Source organism: Calonectris borealis, chromosome 5 (assembly GCF_964195595.1).
Source record: "Calonectris borealis chromosome 5, bCalBor7.hap1.2, whole genome shotgun sequence".
Classification (NCBI taxonomy): Eukaryota; Metazoa; Chordata; class Aves; order Procellariiformes; family Procellariidae; genus Calonectris; species Calonectris borealis.
In genome coordinates, this window is record NC_134316.1 from 14,172,722 (window position 1) to 14,184,450 (window position 11,729).

The following is an 11,729-nucleotide window of genomic DNA, read 5'->3' on the forward strand; positions in this document are numbered from 1 at the left end:
CGCGGAAGCAGCGCCCCGTCCCCGCCGCACACGCGGGGCGGGCGGCCCGGCGCGCCGTCCTCCCTTCCGCCGGGGGCAGGCGCTGCCCTCGCTGCGCGGCCGCACGCTCTGCCGCCGGAGGTGGCCGGGGCCGCTCCCCGAGGCACCGGCAGGTGGCGTGCCAGCAGCCTGGCCGTTAACGGCCGGCGCGCGGGCCTGTCAGCGGCCGGCGGGCGCGGGCGGCCCGGCTGCCAGCCCGAGAGGGGCGCGGGCCGTCCCCGCTGAGGGGGCCGAGGGGCGCCGCGCTGGCCCCTGGCCGCGGCGGATCCCCCGCGTGAAGCGGCTGGGCAGGGGCGGAGGGGGCTCGGCGCCTAAAACACGGACCGGGAGCAGCGGCCGCGTCCCGGGCGTTTCCCAGCCGGCCGGCCGGGTGAGCTCGCCCCGCGGCGGCTGGCAGAGCAGCCGGCCCGGGACCCAGCCCTGCCCTGCGGTCGAGGGCTCTCAGGGGGCTCCAGCTGCGGGCGGGCGGGCGGCGGGCCCCAGCGGAGCGCCGGGCTCGGCCTGCGCGGTCGCCGGAGAGGCTTAGGGAGGCTGTCGGCAGGAACGGCTCGTTTGAATTCTGCAGTTGCGCTGCTGTTGGTGTCTGGGAGTTTCTCTCTCTCCTCCTTTTTTTTTTTTTTTTTTTTTTTTTGGGGGGGTGTCAACATTGCGCATAGCACGGTGCTTTCCTGCACTTTCACTCAAAATTGCGCGCACGCGAGTTGTTCGCTTCCAGGAGCGCTGGGTCTCTTCTCTGCGGCGCTGGCAGCGGGAACACGGTCTGAAGTCACAGCCTGTGACGGAGATCAGTAGTTCATGAACTCGGCTACCCAGAAGCAGAGTTTAAAAGAAGTAGTACATTGTAATTCAATCACTGCACAAAATTCCAGTATGTGAAGTGATCCCCTCATTTAAAATATAATTATCAAGTGTAGTTATTTGCCTTAATTATTAACACATCTCTTCATCCCTCAACTCCATTGCTCGCCAAAAACCCTCAAACAACAACAGAACAATATGTGCTTTGCAAATGCAGCAGCTTTGTGCTCCAGTCACGCTCCACTCCATTCCCCTTCTGCCAGCTGCCACAGGACACCCCTTCCCTACCCCCGCCAAGGAACTTCCATGCATGGAGGGGTGCTGAGGGAAAAATACCACTCGTTAGTATTTTGCACTCATTTGATCATTAGCTTTGTAAGGGGTGTAAATCGGGAACACTATTTGCAAAGAAACGGCTGTCTATCTTGATATGAACAAGCAGATGTAAAAGTGTTTACAAGAAGGAGATACAGAGCCATGGACTGGGTCTCCTAAGATCCCGTCGTAAAATGTTCTCAAAAGGTAGTGATGAAAAGTCCTTCAAAAGGACTGCATATTATCTTCAGTCGAAGATTAATGTACTGGTAGCTCTGCAAGTATTTAAATCTGAAAAAAAAGAAGTGTTTGGTTTATATGAAATAAATTAAATGCTACTGAACGTGAGAACTTTAAAACAAGTTAAAGCCTCATAGGCTTTCTGTACTCATGACAAGATTGTCTCCTGTTCCTCATTCCTTCTTTTTTTTGCTGTTAACACCACCTTTCCTTCCCCTTGTATGTTAAGCTATTATTAACTACAAGTACAGATTTGCCTCTTAAGTATTTCCGAGGCTGCTGCAAGTACACATTCCATTTTTATCTTCACTTTTCACTACACCACTGCTTTGCTTGCTCATATCCCAAATTGCCATGATATAAAAACTGATAAAGATTCCTGCTAAGAAATACTTTCTTCTTCTACCTCAGCATGAAGTGTTCTCAAAGTTAGTCTAGTCCAAGTCTCAAGACAGCAATGCTGAGCTCTGGGCTAATGATGAGATTAGGAAATACTTTCATATTACGTATTAGAAACAGCAACAAATTTACTTAACTTCTGGAGACCTGGGAATTCCTTCTCTCCAATCATGCTCAGCACTCCCGTTTCAACAAACTACAAGATGTAGTTTATCATTGCAAAATTCTCATAAACTGAAAGGCTATTTTTAGATCCTGTAGAGAGATTTCCAGACAGTTACATATAAATTCTGCCCCTCTGTCTATAGTGGGAAGGGCAAATGTAACAGTGTGGGAAAAATAGTGCCTGTAGCTTTTAAAAATAAGAATATTTCAAAATTAGGATGACGTCTCCCTTGTCCCCCAGTAAAAGTTAAATGTAACAAAAAATGGTGAGTCATGGAGTTAATTTTTTTTTTTTTAGCAAAAATGCACAATTCACTTACACTTTTTATTCTACGCTTGCATAGACAAAATATTAATGTCACCTACATGTTAGACATGCACTCAGTCCTGCTCTTGAATTCCCACCAGAGCTGACATTGACTTCAGAGCAAGTGGGATCGGGCCCTGAACTGATTGTTTTGGGTCAAGTGTTTTTTGGTGTTAGTGTAAATGAGCTTTGTCAAATATAGGAACAGAGTCACAAGTCTCTCCTGTTTAGCCATATAAATCTTTTGGTCCAGGTCCGTGGTAATAGTTTAACAATTTTGTGCAACCCCATTTCATTTTTGTGTTTTTACTATGAGCAAGTATATAATTTTGGACAGAAAAGGCACTTTTAAGTTTGTATGCATCAGAACCACCTTATTTTGAATATTGCAAGTGTGTTCCACTTTTTCCCATACTTTGGCTTAAAGCCAATGCTTTAATGTTTTGCTGCAATATCCACATTTCGTTATTTTTCAGTGAGAAATGTTACATGATACAAATATTCTTCATCAGCTCTGTGTTTTATCCATTATACAGTTCTCTTCAACCTGAACGAGATTATTTGCTTAACTAGCATATGATTACATTTCAGTAACTACGAGGATTAGACATGCATCATTTTTCCAACTGCTTGATGAGAGAAAAATTCAGCAGCAATCAAAAATAAACATGTGAAAGCTGCCCAGTGAAAAGGTATTTAAAAGAAAACCTTGTCCTCTGTCCAAATAGCACCAGAAGTTACTCCCTTGGTAATCTCTTATCTTCCTGCCCTATGCACCCCATTTTGCTCCCCATCCTCAGAACTCCAGCTTGTTTGCTAGCCACATTTAAAAAGTGAGGGGAAAAAAACCTTAATTTAAAAAATTCCATTGGAAATAAAAGTTATTTTTAAGCATCCATAACAAGTAAGTTTTTAAGCATATTTATTCTTTACAAGTTCTACAGATTTAGCTGTGTTGTTTTTTTATGGTTCCTTCTTTAAAATCTGCTGAAGTAAATGGTAGTCCACCATCAGTCTGCAGAAACCAGTTTTTAACTTTTCACACGCACACACCCACCAGCATTGTTTTTTCTCCACTCTCCTTTCTTGGCACTGCAAAATTCCTGGTAATAGTTTCAAGTCTTGAGCATATCTAACTGAAAGGACAAAACTGCCTGAGTTTCCTCTTGACAAACCCAGCTTCTGCCATCCTCATAGCCTTTCTTTCTTTTGGATTTAACTGGCTCAGGTGTCTGCCTTTCTTCAGCAGCTAGGCAGGCAGGGAAAACCTCAGGATTCAATGAGATGACAGCTGCAAAGCCAGCACAAGTAGCTCTGTACCATCATCGTTTGAAGAAGATAGAAAGCTATGGGTTAATGAGAGCTGACCTCTTTTAATTTTGGTACAGAGTCCCGTAAAAAAATAAGGCCATCCACATATACCTGAGCTACCAGTAACATGCACTGCCAGGGAGGGGGGGGGGGCAAGAGATGCATTCTGCTCCGTAAGAGATATCTTACTCCTCTGAACCTCCCTCAGCTTTTGGTTTTTACATACACTTGGCATCAAGTGTTACAGAAGATCGTATGTGCTGGGTTCCTGTTTTAGGGCCAGGAGTTACATCAGTGTAGAGTTCTGAAGACAGGTTACTGCCACTGTTTTGTATGCACAGGTGACATACATGGATGATTTGAAAAATCATGTTTTGTTTCAGTTTACCCCACAGGGTACTAAGCTTGGGCTTTAAACAAGGGTAGTTGAACTTTTCAGTTTCATGGGATCACAGAAGAGCTGAGGCTGCAAGGGATCTCCAGAGACTGTCTAGTCCAAACCCCTGCTCAAAAGTGGGGTCAAATAGAGCAGGTTGCTCAGGGCCGTGTTCACTCGGGTTTGGAGTATCTTCGAGGATGGCGACTCCACAGCCTCTCTGGGCAACCTGTTCCCATGTTTGACCACCCTCACAGTAAATAATTTCTTTCTTTATGTTTAAGTAAAATTTCCTGTATTGCAATTTGTGCCTGTTGCCTCATGTCCTTTCACTGGGCACCACTAGAAGAGTCTGGCTCCATCTTTTTTTTTTTTATTTGTAATTTTATTTTGTAATTCCTGGGATGCTCTGTGTCCTGATTAGACTTAAAGCATGTTTAAATGCAGACTACCTGCAGTGAAATCAGCAGTGCTGCTCGTAGGACAAGAAGATAGGGGATGCTTGAGGCATCGCAGCACCCTGCCTTGGGAGAACTCTCACAATCCGTCTCTCGCATATGCTCAATATAGCATCAGCAGATGATGGTCAGCACTTAACATCATTAGCCACTCGATCAATATTATGCTCTTTCCTCTCATGTGTTTTTTGTTTTCTTGTGGTGAACTAGTGGTTCACAGCTTCCAGAAACCATAGTTGTCACCGCTGTACTAATCCAATTTTGTGTATAATACCCAGTTGCATGGTATTTATATAAAGAGTTGTTTCTCATTTCATACTACAGAACTAATTGTTCTGGCCCTTATCTCAGCTGCATCAAGCCAAAACTAGGTAACTGTTCTTTTAAACAAGAATTACTTGGTAAATACAAAAGTCTGTTATATTTTAAGAAAAGGAAAGTCACACAAAGTAAGTTAATCTTACACAAAGTAAGAAAGAATGAACAAAAAGATCAACGCTTCTTTTCTAAATTGTGGGTTTTTTTCTTTTAGTCCTATTCCTGCCCCCTTCAGCTTACATTAAAGCGAGAAAGAGGAAGAAATCTGAAGTGTGAAACTTGTGAAACGAGCTTTTCACAGCCATCATCTACAGCCTTCTCTCTCTTGCCTCTAGTGGGGTCAACACACCCTTTTCCCGATTTGTTTCACTCAGCCTTTCAAATTCACTGATTTGGAAACTTCTGATATCCTATTTTTTTCTCCTCAATCTCACACAAACTATTTGTCTAATGTTTGGGAAGAAAGATTAGCCCCCCCATTGTAAATCAACACCGATCACTAAACTGATGATACTTACATATCTAGTTAAATTTGTGACATGAATAGTTTTTAAGATACTTTGGTCTTGTGTAAAGAAGATCAGATAACTGGAGGAAAAGAAAATCAGTAGTTGATAATACAGGGTTCTCTTGTTAATACCTATTAAAGACTTATCTAAGACTAATGAATAAGTTCTGCCAATTCAAGACACCAGGTTTTCCTTGTTATCTTCATCTAGAACGGCATACTAATCAATTAAAACAGAAGAGGTCTTGAAGAAAAAAAAAAACTCAGGAAGAAATCTAAACTAGGATTTACAATGCCATTAAAGTAATTCACTAAGAAAAATGTTAATTAGCTGTGCCATCCTTTTCCCAGAGTCCTTGTCCTAGCTCTTTGCAGCTCTGCAGGAAATGTGGTTTTAACTTTACCTTTATAGTCCTTCAAAATTTAGCCTCATCATCTCCAGCTGATCTAATATAGCTACTGCCATGCCTGGCCTTTATGGCCCACTAACTTCTGCTACAAATGTTGTTGTCCTCTTTCCTCAGATTGCTAATTAAACACGAGGGGAATCCCTGATCCCAATTTGTGTATTGACTCCTACAAAACACATTTAAAGGTTCATTATAATCATAAGGTTCTGCTTGCTGACCATGACTAGGAAAAAGAAATGAACTCTGTGCACCTCTCTTCTCTGTTTCTTTTTCTGTTACTTTTAATAATTACTGTTTTCTTTGCTGTACCGCATCCTACTTCAGGTTCCCCTCTTAAAAACAAACCAAGCAGCTAACAAAGCTACACCAATTAATTTGCTTAGATTTATAGCACTCTCCTCCGTTTGTCATCCGCTTGTGTCTTTGAGACTGAGCACAGTGGGGAAGGATTTTCCCTCATCTGTTATCTTGCAGAGGGAGGGAGGCAGGGTTTGCGCTGCAACAATTCCAAACTAATTTCTAAGTTGTGATCGCTAATCACCCCAGTCTCATTAAACAGGTGGTGTTGTAAGGACAAGATCATATAATTTGTTTTTCTTAGTGTATGAAAGGATACATGAATCAGTTGGCGTAATCCTTGCTCCAGAAACATTTAACCTTTTAAAATACAAATAATTATGCGTGGAAAATACAAATAATTATTATTTGTAAAGCTGATGATCAAAAATGAAGGTTTTTTCCTGATTACATGGCTGAGGATATGAAACTACCCTTCCAAAAATCTTCAGCCTTTAAAAAGCAATCATATTAGACCTATCAACACAGGATGTGTGTGGATATCTGACTAGGCCATATCTTGCAAATTATAGACCACACAAGGAGCAGAAACTTCTGGGAAATAATACATATAGTTGAGGCAGCAGGATGCGATTTCACACCTGCCGGCACAGGCAGTATACGTGGACGCGTGTCCTAACTGCTCACAGTGCACCCTGGGACCGGGAGGCAGATCTGCAGCTCCTATTCGTGCCTATTGTCTTGCAATTAGCCGGACTTCGGAGCCCTCCCCCGGCAGTGCATTTGCTTGGGTTACAGACGCCAGGCCTGATGCTGGAAAGTGCTGAGCTCTCAGCTTCCGTTGAAGTCACCAGGTATTGATAGATCCCAGTAGCACTGAGAAAGAAGTATGCCTAGAGTTAATATTACATTTCAAAAGAAAAATAATCCCAGATAGAAATGAATAAGGCTAATTAATTAAAAATAAATTAGATGTATAAATTGCTGCAGTCTCAAATAAAGCCCATGGGCAGCTATTTTTTTTCTTAAACCAACTGACCTGGGTTTCCACAAGGCAATACATATTGTGACTCAATTTTCTCTGACAGTTTGCTAAAATATGATATAAAAACTCATACTCCTCAGGCATAAGCAAAGCTCATCAATACTTTTTCTAGTGTGCTTATATTAGAAGGACTTGTAACTCAAACTCGTCGGAGGAAAGATTGTCATTTTACTTTGTGTTTTTATTGTCAAATCCTAGTCCATTTTGGAGGGACTGTATATGTTGCTACAATATAAATACTGAGTAAAAATATTTCTCCAAAGCAAAAACGGAGACTGTATGACATAATCTTTGGAATTTAGCACAGTTTGTTGTCAAAGTTGTTCTCCAGCTGTTCCCCGCAGAGGAAATTCTTCCTACACGCACATCCATACATATATACACAAACACACAGCTACCCATTTTCAAGTGGCTTTTTCTCCTCTACTCAAAGCTCAGTCTCTGACTTAAGGGCTGAACAAAGTATGCCTCTTAACCCCATGTCACTCCCATTGTCAAAAGTGAGCTCAGCAGCACTGAAATAAATCAGCTTTTAAGTATATCGGGTTGAAACCTGAGTATCAGGAAATGTGTTTGAAAGAGCAGATCTGCTAGGGTCAGCTGTGGTCTAGGAAGCACTGCCATACCAGTGATGTACAGTGCTGTAGGGTTTTAGAGAAGAGATCCATCAACACTTAGAAGGGGAGGAGGGAAATCCCAGTTTAATCCGGTGGCTTTCTTCACAGGACACTCTCTGTCAAAAGGGAACCCCTTAGGTTCTCACATTTGGATAAGCAATTACAAATATTGCTACTTTTTGCATCTAACATTTTTGCTGTGAAAGGGAAGTCTAGTTAATACACTCCATTCAGATATTTGTACCGGGATGCTAGTAAAGTGTTCATGAAATGCCAAGATTGCAGGGAGGGTACCATAAACTGTTCATGGGATAACTACTTATGGTGCATAACAGCAAATACGTCTCATGATAGAAAGCGACTGCAAATCCTCTGAACAATATAAAACACTGTGTGGAATAAACTACTTTCCAGAAGATTGTGATTCTTTGAAAAAGCTGAGAAGCAGAAGAGTGGAAATGTAACATGAGAAGAAATATTTATTTAGAAGAGGAAATTGTTTTCATTTGAATTCTGCAGAAGCAGTCTTTCTAAATACATTCTGTACTTGATCACAGTAGTGTCATTAATTACAGTAGGCTTGCATTTGTTAAACTTCTAGCTAATGATCAGATCAAAACATTTTAAAATTCCTTCAGCACATATTTCTAAAGGAGGCGAGAACATTTGAGTGCTACCAAATCAAGTCTCTCTCTCCTGTGAAGTTAGCCTTTCTTAAGCCATAGTCTTCCTTTTTGTTGATCTCCATTACATTCGTAGGACCCTTAGACTTGGTAGATAAAACAAAATGCATAGCTATATGAGGCAAAAGAAGTACAGAGTTGCTAGGCACGGCCCTAAAGCCATTTCTGGGAAAGGCAGACCGGGGAGCGGTTATTCCCGAGGGGAGTCGCCGAAGGTGTCTCAAGGTTTTACTTCAAGGACTCCGCCATGCAGCACCTCAGAGCGGTCGCGGAGCGCTGTTACGCCCACGGTGAGCGTGAAGAACCTTCTTCGGCGAGCTGCGGAGCCTGGCCGTGCCGGTGCGGGAGCCTGGCCCCCCCGCTGCGGAGCCTGGCCGTGCCGGTGCGGGAGCCTGGCCCCCCCGCTGCGGAGCCTGGCCGTGCCGGTGCGGGAGCCTGGTCCCCCCGCTGCGGAGCCTGGCCGTGCCGGTGCGGGAGCCTGGCCCCCCCGCTGCGGAGCCTGGCCGTGCCGGTGCGGGCAACTCCGCGGCTGGGCGCGCCCGGGCCCGCGGTGGCGCTGCGGTGGCGGCGCGGCGCCGGCAGGGGGCGGCCTGCGCTCGCAGCCGCGGCGGAGCCGGGCGCGGGGCACTGCCCGCTCTGGCGCGGGGCTGCTGGCTCCGCTCCCCGGGGCGAGCTGGTGCTCGGCGCCTGCTCCGTGAAAGGCAGGCACTGCCGGAGGAGGAGGGTTATCCGAGAGCTGGCTGCAATGGCGTGTTGCCGCGGAGCCTTTCAGCCGCGCAGCCCGCTTCCAAGCATCCGCACAGGCGGGGAGCGCGGGTGCCGTGAGGGTCCAAACCCCGCTGATGCTGGTGCCGCGTTGTGCTGGTTCTCCCTTTGCGCTTCCCGCTGCTCCTGGCCCGCGAGAGGGGGTCATTCGCCCTGCCGTGAGCTACACCACGCTCTGCAGTCCCCGGCAGCGCTGGCTGTAGAAGGCGAGTACTGATGTGCACCTCAGCACAGGGCTGGGATACTGGGAAAGCTGACAGCAACTGAAGAGTGATAAACTTGGGCAGGAGTGAGCTGATCTCATAGGGAGCTATTTATTCCTTTGAACCTCAGTTTTCATGTTGGGAGCTCCCAAGCAGAGACACTATGAACCTGCCTAGATGCAGCAGGATTTGCTGAGCGCTGGGCAAACACGCCTGTTGCGCTATCTGACATGAAAGCACCACGTTGCGTGAAGGATGGGTTACATGTGATATGACCAAATGAATCTAACAACTTACCACTGGCAAAAGGAAAACGTCTTTCTCTCCCTAAGATTCTGTTGCACCAGCTCCTCAGCGCCTTTGCTTGGTCAACTCAACTCACAGTTCTGGCATAGAGTTAACCTGGTGGAATGAGAAAGCCAGAATGAACCAGGGAAGGGTCAGCACAGATAAGAGGGGAAAACAGAAAGTAGGGCTTATTGGCAAATTATTTCCACTGAGCTAACTCCAGTGGGTGGGTGTGTTGGTGACATGGTTCATCTACAAACTATGCTGCCTATGAAAATTTGACTTTGTTCCATAAAGCACATCACATTGTAAACTTTGTCACAAGTTAGATCAAGTCAGAGTGTGACACCCAATTCAAAATGACTGCAGAATGTTTTCTAAACAAGCAAATATACAGCTATGTTTTCATCAGGTTATCAAAATAACTATGAAGGAAGGTCTAATTTATATAGGCAGAGAAGAAACTAGGTAACTCAGGAACTGAAAATACAAGTCTGTCATGGGACATGGAGCTCTTTATTCAGAGGAGAAAACACCTTATTTAGAGGTAAAATTGCCAAACAACCTTATTTTACTTCCAGAACATCAACTATAACAAAGATTAGTCTCTGGAAACCAGAAGAGGCGTTAAGACCTGTACACCAGGGCAGAATTAAGATACCCCAAACACCAAGCCTGCTCTTCAGGCTGGCAATAGCCACTGGGAAATGTGTGCAGGTGTTCCTGCTGTATTTACTGTGTCACCTGGTCTTTTAATAAGTAGAGGGAGGAAGTAGCTGGGTTGCATAGCAGAAATACGTTCATGCTGGGAAGCCAGCTGGTGGAAATGCACCTTTGGGTGGGCAAGTGTGAGTCTGCCTGGAAGAGAGGACCAGTATGCCTTGTTTCAGAGCTGCATATCGTAGGTCATGTCGTCAGTAGAAGGTCATGTCGTCAGTAGAGCAAGGGATTTTTGTCTTTTTTACCCTGGAAATTGCCAGCTGGGATGCTGGAGGTGAGTGTGATGTGTACTTAAAACTATGTAAATGAGATATTTGATGGTACCCTACATAGAGGCAGCAATTGTGCTCCTCCTGTTGAATGTATTAGGAATTTCTCTCAGGTAGGCTTCTCAACAGTTAGAAATCCCGAACAAGTATAAGAAATTGCTGAAGAAAGGAAGTCTACAGCTGGGAGAACCTGACCGTATGAAGCATGTTTGAATTGCCATAAAGTGCAGTGAGTATGTGGATCTGTAGAGTTTGCAATCATTATAATATTCATTAAAAGGGCTATTATTGCGGGGTGACGTTACAATCCCCCGCTCCTTTTCCTTTGTAAATGATTGTAGGCCTGTTTGCACTTTACTAGGATGCTATAAAACTAAGGGTGCCAAATGGTCAGAGCTGGATAATACTTCTGCCAATTCTAGAAGACAGTCTAAAGCTGGTGTTTCTTGTTTGTCTGGCATCCACAATTACTCTTAAATTAGTATAATTTGTTTGGTTTATTATAGAAATATAAAGCGTGAAATTCTATCCTCAAAGAGAGATGCCAACTCACTGGAGACAGAAAAGCTTTTCGTTCTTCTCATGTGGTAGGGTTGAGCCTATAGTAATAAGCTACATGAAGACAATGCCGTTGCCTGCAAAGGACATACTTAACTTTCCATGCATAACTTACCATATGCAATAGCACTAGCCTATTGGATAAACTTTGGGGGATGAAGTCATACTTGTTTTCTTTGCAACTGCAGGGACTGCCCCATTAATTTGCTTTTTTAGTCACCTTGAGCACTCCTGAGCAGGAAGTGACAGAAGGGTGTCATCACGTTCATGTCGTCTTTGGCCTCTCCACCGATACTGTCAACAAGCCAAAACGTTTGAGCCAATTAAAGGTTTAGGCTGAGATACTGATGCATCTGCTCTCTGAACAATTCATTCCTTATAGAAACATTTAATAACCTTACTTGGATTAACAGTGCCTTAACTGGGTTGGGCCCTGCAACTTTATGGCAGAACACCAACCTCGCGCTGGAGCAATGGTGAAGAAACCATTGTACTTACAGAGAGCTGACCGGTGAAAGCAAAGTGGTTAAACTCTGGCTCCTGCTCTGGGCAAAGTTGCTTACCTTTACACCATACTGCTTCCACTCATCCTGCTTTGGACCTTTAAGCATTCAAGGGTTTAAATTTAGACCACTTCAGG

The 11,729-nt window shown here is 44.5% G+C and overlaps 1 long non-coding RNA gene across 1 annotated transcript; it reads left to right on the forward strand.

Moving 5' to 3' along the window:
* The first annotated feature begins 151 nt into the window (after nucleotides 1-151).
* Nucleotides 152-952, forward strand: LOC142083251 (uncharacterized). The gene is made up of 2 exons (XR_012674003.1): nucleotides 152-827; nucleotides 859-952. It is a non-coding gene; the product is annotated as an uncharacterized LOC142083251 (long non-coding RNA).
* Nucleotides 953-11,729: the final 10,777 nt, after the last annotated feature.